This window comes from Cupressus sempervirens, chromosome 8 (assembly GCF_028749045.1).
Source record: "Cupressus sempervirens isolate cs-2001-9-10 chromosome 8, ASM2874904v1, whole genome shotgun sequence".
Lineage (NCBI taxonomy): Eukaryota > Viridiplantae > Streptophyta > Pinopsida > Cupressales > Cupressaceae > Cupressus > Cupressus sempervirens.
In genome coordinates, this window is record NC_143125.1 from 794,985,982 (window position 1) to 795,006,697 (window position 20,716).

Genomic DNA, 20,716 nt, shown 5'->3' on the forward strand with positions numbered 1-20,716 from the left:
GAAATTTTCTAGGCACTGCTCATTAATCATGATTTTGTGGTCATCTTGCACCTAGGCATAGGCAATATGGTATGGATGCGGGTATTTTTCCTCTTGAGCTTTAAATTTGTGACTATGTTTTATGACATTAGCTTTTTAGTGCTTCCACCATCAATCATCACAACACTTATCTTCACATTTGCACCTTGTGTACAATAAGCTCCTCATTTGATCAGATTCAATCTCACCACTTAGCAAGAATTTTTTGTTAACAATGACTTTTTCTCTTTCAACATCTTCAAGATATGATGATTTGGGATCTTTATAAACATGCACAATTATCCCATGACCTTTAATTCTCCTTTTGGTCTCTCCTTGGGACTGAGGCCACTTAAATTCCCTATACCCTTCTTATCCAAAGTGAAAATAGGTTTAGCAAAAATATCTTCTACTAGGTCCTTTCCCTCTCCCTCTTCCTCTCCAATATCTATTGATGTGATCATGGAAATGATTAGAATTATTTCCCCTTTGGTTTAGACTACTCCTTCTAGCCTTATCCTTATTCTTTTGATCTTCATTTTGGCCTCTATGAGATCATCTGCTAGATCTTTCACTACAACTTCTACCTCTATTCTTTTTATCAAAATTCTTATTCAAATTTCCTCAACTCTTAGCGAAAGCTGATATGTCTCTTCAATACTATTCATTTGGACTAGACTCATTTCCTCCTAAATTTTTGGCCTCAATCCATTCAAATAATTGATGATAGCCAATTATAACCTATTTAATACCCTATTTTAATTTGTTTTATGCACTTACCTTCTCATTTCCTTATTCTATTTCCATTATATTCCATCCCACTTTATTGGTTTATGTTGCATATGGATTAATATTTATAAGTAGTATTTAATATTATTTTGGGATTAAATTATGGAAAATAAATAAATTGATTTCTTTTACTAATCTTTACTACTACAACATGTTCATTTGTCATTGTAGATCTTCCTACTATTTGAGAAACTTCTTGACACCTATCAATCAAGATTGCAGCTTCTTGTCACTTGTCAGTCAAGATTGCAACTTCCTATCACCTACTAGTTGGGACTGTAACTTCCTATTGCATTTGGATGTGAGCTATTATTCTTCTAGAATAAAATATCTACTACTGCAATCTCATTTGAGAATATATGCTAGTTGGACATATGTATTACAATCTATATGAAATTTAAACTACTTAATATCTAACTTTGTTTCCGTCACACGATGACTTCTAGCCATGCAAGGGAAACAATAGCAAACAACCAAAGAAAAATTCTATTGCATATACTCATGTGGGAAACTTTATTAGTATTTAGTTTCCTATATTTATGTGTATTTATAAATGTAATTCATGTTGCATTGTTTTGTTATATCTACTTTGTCATAAGCCAACCACGTAGATATCTCATACATATTTTGTTTAGTGTTTGTTTTACAACAATGGTATATATATGGTCAAATATCATAGCAGAGGGAGGTAGGTTTGAATACATAGATTTCTATAGAAGGGATTATTGTACATAGACTATTATTATTATTCTCAAATATAAGTTCCATATTTGCATGATTACAAAGGTGTAAGTCAATTATTTTTCTTCACCAAGTAGTTGAGGAGGAAGGGCCCACTCTGAAGTTACCCAGTGATTATTTTCTATGAGTTATGTTTGGAGTGCATTTAAATTAGTTTTCATTTGTATGTTAGTTATCTTAGCATTACATAGTATCAATTTAATCATAGTATATTATTTTATGTGTTTAATATTATGAGTTGATAATTTGTTAAGAGTTGTAGTTATTTTATCATAGAATATTTCTGTTATACTTCAGTAAGTTTTTGCTACTAGAAGTGACATTTCCTATCACAGAAGCATTTTGATTTGGTTATAGATTCATTCATAAACCCTCAAATCACAACTACCATCCCTTGATAGCATATTTCTCAGATGCCTTTTGCAAGCTTACACTCTTGGATTGACACGTATAGACTAGCCAAACTTCATTATAAATCATTAATTCTTTATTACTATTTGGCCCAGTGTTGGCCTATCATTTTGGTGCCATTGTCAGGGAAAGGTGTCAAAGGCATGTTAGTTTTCTGATTTGAGTTAGGAACAATGTGTTAGGATGAATTCTTTTACAATTGTTAGCCTTGCTTAGGTAATTAATCTTAATTTGCATTGTGTAAATCATATAGATGCATTGCTTTAGAGTTTTGTTTTAGAGTTTGCAAGTAGGTCAAGAAATTAGATTCATTAGTTTCTTTAGAAACTAGATTTAATTTTATATTATCATTAGTTGTTGTGAGCTATTGGTAAAGAAAAGACACTTTCAAAGAAAAATGTTTAAAATAATGCATTCTCAAGGCTGTTCAAGTACATCAATTTTGGTTGAAAAATGTTTAAAAAATGAAAAATTTGAAGGGAATACAAGAGGTAAAATTTTCTTGGCATCGGGGGCATTGCCCCTTGACCTTTCCCTATATTGTGATAGGGAGCACACCTCGGGTACTACCCCAGGATCACACAAGGGGCATTGCCCCTTGACTCCACTGGTGATTGCTGCCCCCAGACCCCCGCTGTCAAATTTTAAAAAAAATGAAGAAATTGGTGGGGAAATCACGTTGACCAAATGTGATGTTTTAATACCCTCTATACCTAATGAATACATCTTAAAAGAGATTGATCTTCCACCATCATAGGCATGTATAAATGGTATCTTCATGTCTGACCAAGAAAATATCATTGATGAATTCTTAGAACAATGTGATTTTGATGACAAAAATCTAACTACTTGTTGTTCTAATTTCTATAGGAAAGATGACCAATGTATATTCACAAACAACCACAAGCACATGGTGAATGAGATGCAAGCTATTTATTATCCTTACCATGATAAGAGTGGAAGTGACCAAGTGTTCCTTATAATGGATGAATAGTCTCAAGAACCAACCCAAGAAGATCAAGGTATGCATTATGTTGGTAACATGTATTATCACTCTAATTCATTACAAAGCCAACATATTTCTTCAAAATGTACTTCTCCACCTAGCATGCACAACAAATATAATCATGCATGCTCACAAAGACCTATATATCGCTCTTATATTCCACCATATCCATCCTTGCCATCTTTATTACTTCCATCCTACTTATTTCCATCTACTTTATGTCCTTCACACTTCTTACCATATTCATTATCTCATTCACATCATATTTGACCCATTCCACCATATCCACCAAAGGAAACTATATTTCCTCATACAACACTTCATAATAAGGTGGTTGGAAATACATATAGTATTGAGCTTTCAAGGATCCCTATACAATCTAATAATGTCCTTGATATTGATAAATCAACATTGGAATATATCGATGCACTTAAGGAATGTGATTTTGCTTTAATTAAATTAGAAGAAAAATATTATTTATTGAATTATAATCAACTTTATTCTTCCTCTCCACTTAGTGAATTCCAAATATCCATAAATGTGCTCATACTTCAAATTGCACCAATTTTAATTATTGGACTCATAAGCATGTGTGTTTATGTTAATCACTCGCTAAGTAATATTGAACCATATACATTCAATATTTCATAAACATGGTACCATATCCTCCATGATCTATAATATACTATTTTTGTACTTATACATATTAATATTTGGAGGCCTATGGTTAAAAGGTGCATCACTCATGTACTTGTTGATTTGGGACCAATAATTGATTATGCACAATCGTACATGATTCTATGCATTAATGGTCAAAATGTTAAAATTGGATGATCATTATTCCTCATTGTTGATTCGTTTCATTGTCCTAAGATGACCAAATACACTATGGATGATTCCTTTATTTAGCAAGGATCAAAGTATTACTATTTATATATTTTTCATTCTTGGTTCTTGTATATCTAACTAATCATTCATTGATTACACGTGTTTATATCTTGATTCCTTGGATGATTTGAATTCCCTATACTTTTATAACATACAATTAATTTGGGAATCAATCCATTGAATTATTAAAATATTTGATTTATCTATCATTAAAAAAGGCTCACAAAATTCTAATGATGTGTTACTCACTTTAGGTTACCTAATTTTTCTAGTTATCCTAATGTTCTTGTGACCTTGTAGCATGAAGTTAAGTTGGGGAGAATCCCTCCAATCGTGTGGTTCTTGAATGATTTCAAATAAAGCTTCATTTATTGTTCCATCGATCCTTGTAGAGAACCTTGATATGTGACATTTAAACAATTCAAGGTATGTATTTTGATTAACATTGGTATAATCATTGTAATCACATTCTTTTGTTTTTATCAAGTGTTTATTTATATTAATGACCCTACCTACCATTTTTCTAAATGCATTACTCACTTAATGGTAGGGTTATTAATTGGATACAAATTCTTTACTACACTTGATATGCTTGGTTTTGAGAATATGGTTACAGGTCTATTGTTCTAGTGAGGCACAATGATTATTCTTCTCTACACAAGCATTACAAAACATACTCTATTGGCTTTGTCAACATTATGTGGGCTTGCTAGCTATCTAGTGCATGTATGTTTCACTTGTGGTTCACTATTCAAGATCACAAGATGACTATGGCATAAGGTGTTTACCACGTTGAAATGAGATTTCCTTTCTTTGGTGATTTCTCACATAGAGGAAAATATGCAACTTGGTCTATGAGATTTATCATCATTTTTGAGCTATACATCAAGAAAAACTTTGAAGACATCGTAGATCATCACACTCCTTTCTTGAGTTGTGTCTCCTTCTTTTTGAAGTTCTATGGACACATTGGAGACTATCATTGGTTTTCACTCGATACTCATGTATTTGGTAATGAAGGTGTATTACTTGCAACTTTACATATTCCTACAATGGATATATCACATGCTTCACAATAATAGGGTTTCATATCTTCAAGAGATGCCTTCTTATTCAGTCAGCATAGAGAAATATGAGAATCATCATCCTTGTGTGTAATATTCTTATCCAAGTGTCCCAGTAAGCTCTAAAGCTCTACTGTTAGTTTTTAGATTCAATGGTGAGAGATACATAGATCAAAAATGTTTCTAGTGTAGTGGTTTGTGGTTCTAGTTCTGATGATGTTATTCTTGGTGATCATTTCAAGTTCATTATGCAATCAAGTTTCAACAGTGTCTTTTGTGAGGTCATGGAAAAAAGTCAAACTTTGGATGGTATCATTTTTCATCATCCATGTTATGATTTCATTTCTTTGGTCATTCTATGCAGTTATTGAAAGATTGAATTTTAAAAAATCAAAAAAATGCAAAAAAAAAGAAAAAAAAAGAAATAAAAGATCCAACAATGAAAACCTTCGAGCGTTGTTGGCCAGTTAATATCTAAAAACTAGTTTTTGGTGGATATTAATTGCAAAATAAATTCTTAGTGGTGAAAACTATTTTTACAGTGCCATTAAGTGGTGAGTGATTGAAAATTGGCTTGCCAACAGTCACTTGTTTTTATCAAAATGTGAAGAAAAATAAATTGAAAAATAATAATAATAATAAATTGAAAAATGCCATAATTGGTGTTCATGGTTTTTTTGCCAATCATTCTTTTTAGGAACACTCATTGGCTTCAGTGGTTCTTTCATTCTTGGCACCACCTATTGCTCATTCTTTGTAGCTCTACTCCTCTTCAGCATGATCTTCAAATTTTGATCACCCCTCATATGTGTTTCATGCTCAATTGAGGTGTTTCAGTGGATTTTGGTACCTACAATATGATCCCTAGTACTTCATTTGATGATGGTGGCCCCATAGATTGCCCTCTTTGTCCCATGTTTTATGGTTGCTTCTAGTAGTCTTCTCTTTGTTGCTTTTAGTTAGATGGTGGTCTTTTGTGGTGTTGTAGTGCAATTTTAGATGCCTCTCTTTGTTCTTTATTGATGATTCCTTTCTTTTGGTGGTGCAAGTTGTTGAGTTACTCTATGTTCCAACCTTGGTCTCTCTACACCTGCATGTTCGTAAAACAATCAATTTTGTTTTCCCTTATTTCATCCCTTAACTTTATTTTTATTAATTATTACATTGATCATTATCCAACACCCCTCCCTTTCCTCTCCTTGTTTCTCGTGGATGGTCAACCTTTAAATTGGGGGGAGGAATGTCATCCGATTATCTTCCATCCATTTCCCTTTATAATTCCCTCACACTATCCATTATATCCATCATACAAAAGCCTTTGTTTTGTCTCTCATCTCTCTTGTCTTGCCCATTTAAACTCCCCTTGTGCAAAGTGAGATAAATTTCTCCTATATGCAACCTTTTGAACCATAATGCTAAAAAAAATTGAAACAAAAAGCAAAAGAAAAAAGAGTAGAGAAATAACTTATGAAAATTTGAAAGAGATATCCCTATTGAATTTTTTTTTTTTTTTAAAAAGAAAGCTTAAGCAAAGAAAGGGATTTGTGTCTATGAGTTGTCATGGTTTGAGATGGAGACAAATCAAAAATCCATAAACCTAAAGTGCTTTTAGTTAAAACTAAAGACCTCATGATCATAATGATCTCATGAGGATGTGCAATAAGCTAAGTTTTTTTTTTTTTGGTGGGGGGGGGGGGGATGATGAGAGCCAATTATAACCTATTTAATGCCCTCTTTTAATCCATTTTATGCACTTACCTACTCACTTCCTTACTCCATTTCCATTAAATTCCATTGCATTTTATTGGTTTACATTGCATATGGATTAATATTTATAAGTAGTATTTAATATTGTTTTGGTATTAAATTATGGAAAATACATTAATTGATTTATTTTACTAATCTTTACTACTGTAGCATGTTGATTTATCATTGTAGATCTTCCTAATATTTAAAAAACTTCTTGTTGCCTGTCAGTCGAGACTACAACTTCCTGTTGCTTGTCAATTAGGTCTGCAACTTCATGTTGCTTGCCGGTTGGGACTATAACTTCCTGTTGCATTTGGACATGAACTATTATTCTTCTAGAATAAAATGTCTACTACTGCAATCTCATTTGAGAATATATGCTAGTTGGACACATGTATTACACTCTATATAGAGTTTAAACCACTTCATATCTAGTTTTGTTTCCATCACACGATGACCTCTAGCCATGCAAGGGAAACAATATCAAACAACCAAGGACAAATTATGTTGCATATACTCATGGGGGAAACTTTATTAGTATTTAGTTTCCTATATTATGTGTAGTTATAAATGTAATTTATGTTGCATTGTTTTGTTATATCTGTTTGGTTGTAAGTTGGTCATGTAGATATCTCATACATATTTTGTTTAGTTTTTGTTTTATAGTAATGGTATATATATAGTCAAATATCATAATAGAGGGAGGTAGGTTTGAATACACAGATTTTTGTAGAAGGAATTATTGTACATAGACCGTTATTATTATTCTAAAATATAAGTTCCATATTTGCATGATTACAAAGGTGTAAGACTATTATTTTTGTTCACCAAGTAGCTAAGGAGGAAGGGACCACTCTGAAGTTACCCGTGTATACACTAATATGTTAACAAGAAATACTAATCTATTAAGAGAAAAAAGCATTAACTAAAAACACTAATATAACCTTTAAGAGAGACAAAGAGGAAATAAACTCAAATGAGAATGTGAGCCATTGAGAGGCTCTCTCAATGAGATTGTTCTCTTGATTTGGGGATGAGTCTAATTTAGATATGGATTTAGGATGTATGCTCAAGGTTCTCAAACTAGCTTCAATGGAGATGGGAGATGGCAAATTGGTGTGGATGTATGTAAAAACATAGATTTGGCTTCTCAAAAGGGCATTATAACTTTAGCTTAAGGATTGTGATTGAAATGGCTTGGGAGGGGATTCAATTTTTAGGCTAAGGGCTTGAGAGTTTGAGGGCTAAGATGCAAGGATGGAGAAAAGCTTATGGAGGGCTCAGATTGCATGAGAGGAGAGCGCATGGATTGTGCTTCCTTACAGCCAATCAGGGAGTGACACATATCACAGGGTGAGAGGATGGAGGAAAGGGAAAGGATGAGTCAACAAAGGAGGCTCAAGTCCTTAAAGACCCTCATAAATGGCTTGTAAGAGAAATAAATGGGCTTGTAAGAGCATTAAAGGCTTAGTGGTTGGGATATTTTGGAGGAAGTTGAGATTGTTGATTTTGTTTGGCTTAAGAAAGTCTTAAGCTTGCTTAGGGAATGTGACAAGGTTAGGGGGGATTTGGCTTGGATTTAGGATTAGATTAAGCTTGTTAGAGATATGTGAGTGGATGGCAATTAATGAGGGTGGGTGAGTTAGTGGCTAAACTTGTTTAGTATGGGTGGATGCGGTGGATTAGGCTAAAAAGGGGGTTTAGGGATAGGCTTAAGGTGAGGATGAAGACCTTCTAGAAGAGTCTAGAATTTCCTAGGATGAGGATAAAAAGTTTTAGGAAATAAATAAAGTTTTATTTATTTGAAGGGTTTGGGTTGAGGGGATATTCATTAAAATATTTTTAATAAACATGAGGTTTAATATTTGACCTTAATTAAATATTTTGAGTTGGGATTAAGGGTAGAAAATGATGGGATTAGCCTTTAATCGAAATTAAAGAAGGATTAGAAGATTTTGGAAGAGGTTAGTGATCTTAAAGAAATTGGCCAAGTTTTGGGCAAAAAATAAATTAAATATTTATTTTGGGATTTTTGGTCAATTTATTAATTAAATAATTAATAAATAAGGAAAATAATGTTTAAATAAGATTTAAACATTTTTGGGAGGTATTCCTTAGTTAAATATTTTTAATCAAGATAAAAGGATTTAATGGCATAAAAATAAATAAATTAAATAATTAATTAATTAATTAATTAATGATGATGTCATCAGGGACTTTTCAAAAAATAAAAATACTTTATTTTCTAAGGGATTTTAGGTGTCTACATTTTGCCCCTCTTTGATGTGATGTCACAAGCGGCATGGCATCAAAGATAAGAAAATAAGATGCCCAAGGCTAGAGTAGAAGAGGAGAGAATGGACTACGAGATGCCCCCTCAAAAAGGTGGTGGGAAGAGAAAGTGAGGCCCGAAGGCTTCTTGAAAAGTACAAAATTTTGAGATGAGCAAGGAGACTCAGATTGGCAAAGAGAAAGGGCTGAATTAGCTCAAACTCTCACTATAGGAGAATGATAAAGGGAGAAGCAGAGGCACAAGAGGAAGCAAGCTTAAGACTTTAGGGAAGGTGGACGATGAAGGAGCGAAGTTCTATAAAAAGGAATCCAGGATAGGGAGAAGGATGAGGGCATTATAAAGCTGATGCAATAGGATTTCAAAGAGTCAGATTGGCAGAAGATGGGTTTCAGAGATCCCTAGGACTAGGATTGTGGATCTTGAAAGATGAGGCTTGGTGGATTGATTAGATTGATGGATCACTAAGACTAGGATTGTGGATCCCTAAAGTGAAAGGCGATGATTGATTCAAAGAGATGATGACACACAAGCTGGGGTAGGAGAGATAGATGCTGGATATGGATGAGAGATAATGGAGATGAAGGGAACCCATTGAAGCTTTTTGAGCAGGAGGATACTTCAAAGAGAAGCACCACCATGTAGTTGAGCACTAGATTTGCTATAGGATTGCTGGTTAATTGCCAAGGTTACCAAGAACATCAAGGCTGTGTCACCAAATGTCCAGAGGACTAATGGACTGACTTGAAACAAACACACAAGGATTGCCCCAGCATCACACCTGAAACTCGGAGGAAATAGTGTGGAACTGACACTGGGTAACCCACAAGCAAAAAAGAAACAAATGAAAGACTTGATCAAAACTGTACGCTCAGAGTGCCCCATTCACAGCAGAACCTTGAGGAGGGAACAAAAGATTGCTTGGAAAAGATACTTCAAGACCCAAAAGGGAAGATTCCAAATAAAAAGAAAGCAAAAATCTAAAAGAGAACCATTTGCCAATGAGATGGGTAGGATGAGGTACTAACGGACCAAGATCAGACATGAGAAAAGCTATATCCTACAAAGATCTATTGGAGAGCACCTAAGCTGATGGATCTGGATGAGTGATGCATCTAGCAAGTTGAACTAAGAAGGATAACACTTAGGTGATAGGAGATCTAGCTAAAGGATGCATTGGAATAGCTAAGCAAGGGTTGTGCGATGTGTGCAAGATGCTGATCAAGGAGAAACTGACACGAAAGCTAGATAGATACAATGGTACTAAGCTAAAGAGGATGTACAAGCTGACAAACCAAGATATGTTACAAATGTACAGGTTTGTTCATGATTTGATTTTGTGACATGGAAATGTTTGTGAAGGGTGGAATGTCGGTAATAGTTGGAGTTGATAGGCGGATAGGTAGATGGTTTGCGAAAAGCTTAAGTAAAAATGGGATTCTTTGTGTGCATGTGATAGGATACAAGCTAGGATACAAGATTATTTACAAGCTAGAATATGGTACAAGCTTTGGACAAGATTCAGATATACAAGGTATGGTCTAAGATTTACAAGGTATAATACAAGCTTTGATACAAGATTTACAAGCTATACAGGATTTACAAGTTGTACAAGAGCTTCAGATGATAAGATAGTGGGATGGCTCAAGTTGGTGCAAGATGCAAAAGCTAAGGATGAGGTGATAGCAAAAGATATGGATTTGGCAAGATGCATCCAATGATGATGATAGAGGTGTGACCAAGCATGGGGACAATGCTAAGGTTGGTGGTAGTTGAGCTAATAGATGGCACTAGAGTGAATGGCTAATGAGAGGATGACATTGGATTTGCATGAAGATAGCCTAGAGCGAGATACCAATGACAAGTGAGGATGGACAAGACAAGATCTCCAAGGAATACAGTGCCCCCAGTCAAAAGATGACATGTGGAAGAAGGTCTTAGGATGGATGTGATAGGATTGAAGCTAGTATGGAAAAGCTGAAGGCGCTAGGGAGATGGATGATAGCTGGGATGATGGGGTGAGGTTGTAGAAGATAAGTGGATAGTAATAGATAAAAGTTGGAGGATGAAAGATAGGTAATTAAATTGGAAGATGGATCTAGATGGCAAGATGTGACCAAAAGCATGAGGATGATAGGCTAAGCTAGGGATGGCTGGATTATGCATGACACTTGTTTGCCAAGTTTTCATCATGGTACTTGTCCAAGGTGCTTGAATGCCAAGTTTTCACCAGTGGACGCTTTATTTTTCTTTATTTTTTTTGACTTTTTGACTTTGGACTTAGCTAGAATGATTTTGGCTTTCTTCAGCTATTTTTGGCTTTTTTGGGATTTTTCACTGGCTGTTGGAATGTTCAATTTTGTTGCTAGCAGTTGGTACACCGAATGTGTGATTTATGCAATAGATTGGATTAGATGGGATTGATGCTAGGAGATAGAGGGATGAAAAGGCTGGAAAGGAGCATGAGATGGGGATGCTTGTAGGATCAACATTGGCACATATTGGGATGGGTGTGAAAAGAGCATATGGGGGATAGATGGTAGATGCAAGCTTGATGGAGGTTTTTTGGAAGCACACTTGGGGATATAGGCACCCAAGATGGAGTTAGGAGATGGGAGACATGAGTCACTGGATGGGAGATTAGCAATGGTGGATGCCATTATGCATTGGGTTTCAACTTTTTGCTTTGGGATCCACATGGTTTTGGATTTTCTTTTCATAGGATTTTGCATTGTTTTTCATTCTTTGATTGGATTTTTCCTTTTTGGAGTATGTCTTTTAGAATAGACATATGATTGCCTAGGATGTGGATTTTTAGCTTTATGCATTTTGAAGTTGGCATTCACATTGTTGTGGTAAGCTTTGGGAAGATGGTTAGGAGAAGTTTTGTGAGATGGAGAGGATATGGAAGAGTGTGTAGGGGGATGATGATGGATTATGTGCCCTGATATGTGCCTTTGTTGATCTTGCATAGGAATGGATGGAATAGGATTTTTATGATGGCTGATAGGAGGACGGAGGATGGTAGATTTTGGGACATAGGGACCCAAAGTGAATTTAGCGGATGAAGGGGGGATATGGTAGGTTATTTTGGGTTGCAAAGATGGTGGAAGGGGGATGACATAAGATTTCTTGAAGGAGTGATGGGAGGCTGGTATGGTGGGCCTGGAGATAGGCTTGGTTTGGGGATGGCATGTACCAACACTTTTAGATGGTGAGCCTTTAGATACATATCCAAGACCATGAAATCTTGGATTCTTTTGTGCAATAATAGGCTTTCTGATTCCTTGCTCTTGTGGTCTTAAACCTTGACCTTGATAATGCCATCGATTGAGAATTTGAATGATATGAGAAAACTTTTTGCTTGTAGAAAATGGTAGAAGTGCTTTATTAGATGTACTGCAGCGGGGAGATACTATTCTTAATTCTTCTGTTAAGAGGGGGCCACCATGGATGAATGTAAGTGAACCAAGAGGGTAGATTATAGATGGTGGAATAGCTTGGATAGGTGGTAAGATGGAAGCATGGAGCAGAGGAGATGGTAGGATAGGATTTTGATTTAGTTGATGGGATGAAAAGATATCCTGCAGTAGAGGAGGTATGGCTGGAGGTTTTGGAGATGGAGGGGATGGTGATTGCACTATGGATGGAAGACATGGTATGATGATATCTTCATTTATTCTTTGGGGGATGTCAACATGCTTTTGGGCAGGATCTTGAAAGGATTGGATTAGAGTGGATGGTGCGATAGGAGGTGAAGGGATGGATTCTTCAAAGGCAACAGATGGATAGATGGGAGATTCAGTAGTAGAGATGGGTGAGTAGAAGATGGATGCATAAGGGTCATTATGAGAGATTTGGGAAATGTTTGGGGGTGATGTGGATAGGATTTGGAAGGATTTGACAGGTGGTGGGATTTTGGTGCTTCTAGGAAGTGGAAGGATTTGAAGAACTTTGATGGATGGTATGGGGATGATAGCTATGGAAGATGGAGGGGATATTATAGATGGGGAAGCTTCATCACTGACTACTTCACATGGTTGGATTAGATGGCATGGCTTATCGACTGTTGGAGGTAGCTTTTCTTGCGTTTCCTCTAGGAGATTCTTGGGAGACTCGTGTGTCAGATGTGGAGGTGGTGGATTGATAGGAAGAGCTGGTGTGATGGGGGTGGAAGATTGGAAGCTTGGTTGATTCGGTGGTGGAGGAGAAGCTAGGATATGAGATGGCATGACTAGATAGTTTGGAGGAATGCTTGGATTTTGGGGAATGGTTGGCAGAAGGCACCGAAGGCTCTCAAGATACCAGTCATAGTCAACAAGATTTTCATCATCATTGGAATAGGATGTAGCAGGAGAAAGGACAATGCGACCAAACACATCATGATAGGGTTGGGATTTCATGTTTTGATGATGAGTTGGATGGGGATGGGGTCTTGCACATGGATGAACATGGAAGCTCATGGTTGGATTTGGATTAAGTGCAGATTTTGGATTGGCTAATGAAATATTTCCTAGGGAGAGTCAAAGCTACATGATAGACCTAAGGAGGATTGGCTAGATATTTTTGGCTTTCATGTGGATGAAAGACTTCAAGGGTATGCTATCAAAAAGTGAGAGTTTTTCTTTCCTATGTGCGGGATTGGTGGCTGTGTCAACTTGAGGATAGACTAATGATCCTATGGGCATGACACAAGATTGATCACTTGTGGATCCCAACCTTTAGCTCAAGGTGATGATGGATAACAAGTGACAAAGCTAGATTACCCTAGAGAAAGCTCTATCAAAGGGATAACCTTGGTGAGATTGGTTGATTGGTAGGATTGATTGGATAGAAAATTTTGGCAGAGTGACAACAACTCCTTAAAAGGCTTGGGTGTGATCTTGGATTGGGTTGCTAGCTGGCTGCGGGGGGTGATTTGGATGGATTTTGGATTTGGGATTGTTCTAAAGCAAAGAACTAGATAGATTCAGCTGTGGTGGGGGAGCTTGGATGATTTTCTGATGGGGCAGTTACTACGCTAAGTATGCCTTGAACTAGGAGATTTCTGCTTTTTTAGGATTTTGACCAAAGTTGGCAAACATTCATTCAAAAGCTATGAACAAACAAGCAGACAAAAGTTTGGAGCAAGCACATCAAACACACCAACATCCTAGGAAGCTTTCTACAAGGATGAAATTTGGTTTAGCTAGGGATTCCTCGATATACGCAAGGTATGTGAGGCCCAAATCCATAGATGAAACCAAAAAGATGTCACACAGCCGAGAGGAGTGGTAACCCACTTCTCCTCTTTCACTTCTCAAGGGTGTAAAGTTCCTTGAGGCTTAGCCCAAGTGACAAAATCTTGATTCCAAGAGAGGTGTCTTTGGATTCACCTCCCGATCTTTATACTCCACCAGAATGCTAGAGTTGAGGTCATCCAAGGGGTGATGAAATCCCCAAGCAAGCCTCCTAAAAGCTAAGACAAGATTTTGGATCCTAATCATATGCACCCAAGATGGCCTTGAAAGACGACAAGGGGAGAGAAGACTTGGATGATCTTGGGCTAAAAGATAGAATTCTTTTCCAATTGACGCTTAAGTTTTCTTATCTAGACTTTGCAAGCACTCATGTTTAAGATACAATGTTTATTCCAACTTTGAAGCGTTTAACAAAAATAAAATCAATTGAATAATGCGAACAAAAGGAAGAGTTAGGGTCAACAAAAATGTAAACCCGCATGCCTGGAGACCCTCCACGTCAAGTATCGATTAATTTTCTTTAAGGCATTCAAGAGTTGGTGTGATTTTGTTTTAAGCCCAAAAAGAAGGATGTGTAAAACTTGGTTTCAAGCGTGCGCCCGGAGGCCCTCCACGTCAAGAGTTGTTCAATTTTAATGCCCAAATGAAGTATTAGTGAGCTTAATGTACATTCAAAAAAATTTCTAACTTAGAAAATCTAATAAAAACACAAGTAAGTGAAGTTTGATCTTTGTGGAGTACTTAACACCCTCTTAGGTGGACCCATCCCCATAGATGGCACTGAGATTGCAACCAATGGTTAAATTGATGGGTAATTAAAGAGGGTGAGTCCAACAACAAACTCACTCAAAGTGTTTTTTATTTATTTTTATAACTTAGAAGATTACAAAAATGTGGATTTAGATTCTTTTTTATGCCCAAAAATTGAAGTGTGAGATATTGCAGTGGTTAATTGATCCTTTGCATTCAAGATTTAGTTTGTTTTTTTTAAGCATGCATTCCAAAGAAAATTGATTTTAATCCATGAATTCAAGAGTGTGTTTTGAGCAACATACATTCAAAGAACAATGTGTTTAGCCATGCAAGCTCATTCTAATAACAACCATAAAAATGCCAAGACGAAAATGATGATGGTGCGGGTGGGCAACAATAATAGGCGGAGATGACAGTTAACTAGGTGGAGACACCAAATTGCGGAGACACTGAACTGCAAAGATGCCAATCAGCAGAGATGATAGGTCAATTAGGCGGTGCAAAAAATAGGAGACAAGGCGGAGATGCTGAACTGCAAAGACGACAGTTAGGTTGACGGTGGTGGAGACAATAGAAAAGATGAGGCAGCGACAGAGACAACAGATAAGCAGAAGTGGCGGCAGAGATGACAAAAAGCCAGGCGTAGATGCCAAACTTCGGAGACGACGATTGAGGTTGCGGAGATGACAGTTTAGTGGCGGCGTAGCCAACAGTAGACTAGGCAGAGATGCCAAACTTCAGAGATGATGGTTGAGGTTGCAGAGACGATAGTTTACCAAGTGCAAATGATAGTTAACCAAGCACAAACGCCAATCTGTGGAGACGACACTGCGTGAACAGAACTGAAATGCATGGGTTTTTCCAAAAAAAAATGATTTTTTTGATTATTTTTGAGTTTTTAGAGGATATGTCTTTCTCCCAAGTGCATCCTTCAACCTGCAAAAATAAGGAAAACACCCTACAACTCACTTAAACAACAAAAAATGTTAGATGGTTAGTTTACAATAACAAAAACATGGATTGAATGACCCATAGCGAGGTCCCACCGGGCGTGCCAAAATATATACACTAATATGTTAGCAAGAAATACTAATCTATTAAGAGAACAAAGCATTAACTAACAACATTAATATAACCTTTAAGAGAGACAAAGAGGAAACAAACTCAAATGAGAGTGTGAGCCATTGAGAGGCTCTCTCAATGAGATTTTTCTCTTGATTTGGGGATGAGTCTAATTTAGATATGGATTTAGGACATGTATGCTCAAGGTTCTCAAACTAGCTTCAATTGAGATGGAAAATGGAAAATTGGTGTGGATATATGTAAAAGCATGGATTTGGCTTCTCAAAAGGGCATTATAACTTTAGCTTAAGGATTGTGATTGAAATGGCTTGGGAGGGGATTCAATTTATAGGCTAAGGGCTTGAGAGTTTGAGGGCTAAGATGCAAGGATGGGAAAAATCTTATGGAGGGCTCAGATTGCATGAGAGGAGAGCACATGGATTGTGCTTCCTTATAGCCAATCAAGGAGTGACACATGTCACAAGGTGAGAGGATGGAGGAAAGGGCAATGATGAGTCAACAAAGGAGGCTCAAGGCCTTAAATACCCTCATAAATGGCTTGTAAGAGCAATGAATCGGCTTGTAAGAGTCTTTATGGCCTTGTAAGAGCATTGAAGACTTAGTGGTTGAGATATTTTGGAGGAAGTTGAGATTGTTGACTTTGCTTGGCTTAGGAAAGTCTTAAGCTTGCTTGGGGAATGTGACAAGGTTGGGGGGGGAATAAGCTTGGGTTTAGGATTAGATTAAGCTTGTTAGAGATATGCAAGTGGATGGAAATTAATGAGGGTGGGTGAGTTAGTGGCTAAACTTGGTTAGTATGGGTGGATGGGGTGGATTAAGCTAAAAAGGGGGTTTAGGGATAAGTTTAGGGTGAGGATGAAGACCTTCTAGAAGAGTCTAGAATTTCCTAGGATGAGGATAAAAGGTTTTAGGAAATAAATAAAGTTTTATTTATTTCAAGGGTTTGGGTTGAGGGGATATTTATTAAAACATTTTTACTAAACATGAGGATTAATATTTAACCTTAATTAAATATTTTGAGTTGGGATTAAGGGTAGAAAATGATGGGATTAGCTTTTAATCGAAATTAAAGAAGGATTAGAAGATTTTGGAAGAGGTTAGTGATCTTAAGAAAATTGGCCAAGTTTTGGGAAAAAAATAAATTAAATATTTATTTTGGAATTTTTGGTCAATTTATTAATTAAATAATTAATAAATAAGGAAAATAATGTTTAAATAAGATTTAAACATTTTTGTGAGGGATTCCTTAACTAAATATTTTTAATTAAGATAAAAGGATTTAATGGCATAAAAATAAATAAATAAATTAAATAATTAATTAATTAATAAATGATGATTTCATCAGAGACTTTTCAGAAAATAAAAATACTTTATTTTCTAAGGGACTTTAGGTGTCTACAACCCGATGATTATTTTTTGTTTGTTATTTTTGGAGTGCATTTAAATTAGTTTTCATTTGTATGTTAATTATCTTAACATTACATAGTATGGATTTAATCATAGTATATTAGTTTATGTGCTTAATATCTATATTTGATTGTATAATAACATTTCATATGAATTAGATTCTGAGTTGATAATTTGTAAAGAGTTGTAGTTATCTTATCATAGAATATTTCTATTATACTTTAGTAAGTTTTTGCTATTGGAAGTGATAGCTCCTATCACAAAAGCATTTCAATTTGCTTAACGATGCATTCATAAACTCTCATCTCACAACTAGCATCCCTTGATAGCATATTGCTTGGATGCATTTCACAAGCTTACACTCTCAGATTTACACATATAGACTAGTTGAACTTCACTATAAATCTTTAATTATTTATTATTATTTGCCCTAGTGTTGGCCTATCAACAATGATCAACTTTCTCTTTATTAAAGATTCTACATGGCCTCTTTTGATAAGAACTTGGTAGAATTCTTTTGTATTCTCCTGAAAAAATCTTCCCAATTTCTTCAACCCTTGCATTTTCTTCAGTAGATCAAGCTCTTAATCCACATGAATGAATTGTTGCTTCAATTTAGCTATTATTTGATCCCAGCTTTTAATTTTTTCCTTCCCTATTTTTTTATTCTCTAATTGAATCTCCCACCATTAGATCTCCAAATGACCCTTCAGTTTGGCCTTCACAAACTTATCCCTACCATGATCCTAAATATCTTCATACTCAAGATATTCTTCTAATTCATTAATCCAATCAATCAATTCCCTCGTATTAAGATTTACCAAAAATGTGGGAACCAAAGTCTTAGGTTTTTTTTGAATCTTAGAGATGGCCCTAAAATGCTTTTCTTCGTTAGAGATCATTATTTCATCTTCAAGTTTTGGCTCAATATTTCCTTCTTCTTCTCTTTCATCCCCACTTCTATCTCTTACAAAAAGATTCATCCCTTGTGCACTTGTTCTTAAAATGCTTGTAGTTGTCTCAAGAGGGCTCTAAAACCCTCAAGTGTGATAATTTTGACTCTTCCACCACATTCTCTTTGTGGGGGCATTTTCATGCTTTCGGTGAGACCTTAGTGCAAATTGCCTCACAATCAATGATCTATCTACATTCTTAGCCCAAACTATGGTCTTGGTGCAAACTAGCTCACAATCGATGATCTATTTACACACTCAAGAACTCTCCCTCTAATACCACTTGATGAAGGTTCTCCGCTTAATACCAAAAACACATAACATAAATAGAGGAACAAGAACTATTTGAGAGAACAAATTATGGGCTTCTTATTATCTCCATAAGTGTGGAATTATAGAATTTAGATTTACAATATGCAAACCCACATGAGCACCTTCCTTACAATAATCTACAAGATAGAGCAGCTATTATCATCCCCAAGACAACCTATGGGTCTTCCTTATATAAGAATTTTCCACTACCTAGGAAGGTTCTAAACACTAAGCCTTAGCTCTTAAGGCTAATCAACCTCATAATATGTTATTTTATTACACTTTATTACATATAATCAAATCAAGAAAATTTAGATGCCACATATATTTTTTATAACATGTAATGACCAAACCTATTTTGGCTCAAACTAGTTTCAGTTGAGACCCTTAGACTATCCTAAAGTGGGATAAAAATTTATGCTTTTACCCTAACATCAACTCACCTATAAGGGCTATGAGAGCTATTTAGAGATGATGGTTGAGCATAAATCCTTGATTTGACAAGAGTAGAAGCCCCATACAAAGTGAGAAACTCTCTCAACTAAAGCCTTTCCTTGTTCGTTAGGGCTTGAAATAAAGAATCAATCAACTAGTCCAATAAAGGCTTAGGATGAGTCATACCTTTGAGTTGGGTATTAGAAGCTGATATACTTTTGTGAAAATCCAAGGTGTGTTTACCCTTGCAAACCACCATAGTCCATTCTTAAACCATTTATGAGAGCTGTTCTCATGCTAATGTTATTTTCATTTTTCAAATCCAAGTTTGAACCCGTGTTTAGAATAATTTCATTTAAAATGAAAAATGAATCTACAAGGCGCAGCGATTTCAACTACATGTTGATTGACGCCAAAATTCATACTAACTTACTTTACATTTTTATTAATCAGAACTTACAATCGATATCACATTCATTCTAAGACAATAAATTTGTTCAAATTCATGAAACAATCCCATATTCTTCGACAACAGCTACACAACAAAACTTTTGCACGTACAAGAAGATTTGATCTTACATTTAGTTCAAACATGTGAAAAATATAAGAGATCAGTATATAACATTCAAAGTCTTATTAAATATTGATATGTTGTTTGGCTGCTTCTTAAATTGTCAAGATATGCATTGATCTTGAGGTTGCGTTCCTCCATAACAAACATTCATTCCACATTACTAAACAATCCTGCCATCAATCGATACAATAAAACTGCTCAAATTATTGTTCTATAAGTCATTTATTGTACTTTTAAAACTAAGATTGTTTTTGTTCATTGTAACGTTGATATTCTCACACCCATTTCTTACTAAAATATGACAGTCAACTTAGGTTTTTGGGGAAAGAGCAAACTCAAAGTCCATGACTTCATTATTTTCTATAACTAGTCCGTGCTTGCGTTGGAGGAAAATTCAACAAGGCCAGTTTTGTCTTTAATGTTTGTATGGACATGTTTGTTTCTCATTTGATCCACCGATTCCCTGCACCACATACATCACTTCTCTCAAATTACATGGGTAATGTCCAAATATAGGGAGATTTCCTAAGCATATGTGAAGAGTTGTCGTGCACATGTAGAATAGAAAGCCTGGCCTATTATTGTGCTTTTCCATGAGAATGCACCCTCACAAGAAGTCCTTCTCCAAATGGGTTCTTAACAACTGGTAAAAGTAGGGATGAGTGTCTGAATTGTTTAGGGGCTGAGTAGAGATTGTTTTATTATGCATATTTGTAGATCTAGATTATGCTCAAGCTACCCTTCAATATGAGGCATGGAAAATTAGAGGGATACTTTTAATGTTAAATTGTTCAATTTTCACTTTTATCTTAAAAGCTGAACATCTTTTTGGCTATTCTTATATGAATTTAGTTTTAGGAAAATTGTATTTTAATCTTCTAATAATTAGATTGTCATCATTGATATGAGAATGGTGAGGATTTTATGGCATTGTTCTTCACTTGGGAGTTGCACTATTATTTGTCATTGTGAATTTTGATCATTTATTATTAGGTCATATGTC